Here is a 2,130-nt window from a genome sequence, read left to right on the forward strand (position 1 = left end):
TTTTTACCTCACAACCTCTGTGTTGTTTTTTCCTACCCTGTTCCCACTTTGACAGTGTACAGTTTTAACCGCAGGCTATGTCTGTGGTTTTCTTCAAGCACAGGAGATATAATTTTGGAAATGTCTGCTATATATCTTTGGAAGCAGACACGGTCACATGCCTCCTGCTCCCATAACACAATTCGTGCTGCAGGATAGGCTTAATTCCATGCAACCATTCTATTCTTCAACTTCATCTCCTTAATAGCACTCATCTTGAGCAAAACTAATTTCATTTTGACCTGCACAGCCTTTATATACATACACAATGCAATAGGGAGTAGGGCTTATGTAAGTAATAACAACAAAAAAGACGGATGGTGATGAATTTTATTTTCTTCGGTTATTCAGTTAACACAAACACAATATAGTTCTTGAGGTACAATATAATTCTTGAGGTTGAATGTAGATTTTGAGGTACGCCGTAGTATTCTTCGGGTATAAATTGGCTCCTCTATTCCACTGCAGAAATACTTTTAACTTACACGCTACAAGAGTAACACTGGTAGGAAATTCATTTTCATAAATCTCCCCTAACGACCAATGACGACATCCCCACGGGCGAGTAATGCGCCTACAGTCAACGTATGGAACACTACCTGGGAGGCCTGTAGCGTCTTTCCGATGCACCACTGCCTGGTTTACTGTAATAGTCACACCCTTACATTGCTAATTTAACAAAAAATTGCGTAGCTATTAAATAGTAAATGACCCTTGCCAACATATTCAAGTGCGAGTAACGCGCCTGTAGTCAACGTATGGAGCTCTACCTGGGATGCTGTAGCTTCTTTCCAATGTAACACTGCCAGTTTACTGTAACTCTCACAACCTTACATTGACAATTTAACACAATAATTGCGTCCCTATTCAATAGTAAATGACTGAAGCCGACTTCCTCAAGTGCCAGAAACGCGCAAACAGTCAATGTATGGAACACTACCTGAAATCCTGAAGGTACATTCCGACACATCACTGCCAGTCTACTGCAACCCTCACGCCCTGTCACCGACAATTAAACACAGAAAGTGGGTCGCTACTCAACAGTAAAGGACCCATGCCAACATCTCCAAGGGAGAGTAACGCACCTACAGTTAACGTATGGAAAACTATTTGGCAGACGTGTAGCTTCTATTCCATGCACCACTGCAACTTTACTGTAGCCCTCACACACTAACATTGACAATTTATAACAAAAATTGCGTCGATATTCAATAGTAAAGGACCCATGCCGATATATTCAAGGGTGCGTAACGCGCCTACAGTCAACGTATGGCAGTCCTGTAGCTTCTTTCCGATGCACCACTGACAGTTTACTGTAACGCTCACGCCCTTACATTCACGATGTAAGACAGAGATTGCGTCGCTATTCATTATTAAATGACCCATCCCGATATCATAAAGGGCGAGTAAGGTGCCTTAGTAAGCGTATGAATCACTACCTGGGAGTACTGTTTTTTTCCGATGCACCACTGCAAGTTGTAATGGAACCTATTAAAGGCATTACTCTAGCGAAGTATGCGATACCATCCAAATTCAACCAGTTTAATGAGTATTTATGATTATAGAAAAGTTATTGTGTATGTTAACAATGATTGCATAACATGTCTCCATAAACAGTCAACCCATTAAATTATATTGAAGAACTGACCCACACAAAAGTTAAAATCACTTGATCACTGATACAGTAATTGTCATCATGTAAAAACACTAACTTCATCTTAAATAATTACTGATGACTAACTGACAACCTCAGCTGCCGACAGGTGTTGTTGTTATACCTCGATGTGGACAGCTGAAACTGTGTTCCCCGACCGGGACTCGAACCCGGGATCTCCTGCTTACATGGCAGACGCTCTATCCATCTGAGCCACCGAGGACACAGATGAATAGCGCGACTGCAGGGACTTATCACTTGCACGCTTCCCGTGAGACTCACATTCCCAACTGTCCACAATTCTACATGTGTATTGTACATTATAGACATTTGCCCACCCACTCATTACTCGCGCACGCTTTGGCGATTCCCGTAAGAGTTTGGGCAACCTGTGCGCATTCGCACAGACAAAGGTCAATGGCTGGGTAGCCTTTAAC

The 2,130-nt window shown here is 42.3% G+C and overlaps 1 non-coding gene across 1 annotated transcript; it reads right to left on the minus strand.

The window, feature by feature from the left end:
* Positions 1–1,842: 1,842 nt before the first annotated feature.
* Positions 1,843–1,916, minus strand: Trnat-ugu (transfer RNA threonine (anticodon UGU)). Its single transcript has one exon. It is a non-coding gene; the product is annotated as a tRNA-Thr (tRNA).
* Positions 1,917–2,130: the final 214 nt, after the last annotated feature.

Source organism: Schistocerca nitens, chromosome 2 (genome assembly GCF_023898315.1).
Source record: "Schistocerca nitens isolate TAMUIC-IGC-003100 chromosome 2, iqSchNite1.1, whole genome shotgun sequence".
In the NCBI taxonomy this organism is placed as follows: domain Eukaryota; kingdom Metazoa; phylum Arthropoda; class Insecta; order Orthoptera; family Acrididae; genus Schistocerca; species Schistocerca nitens.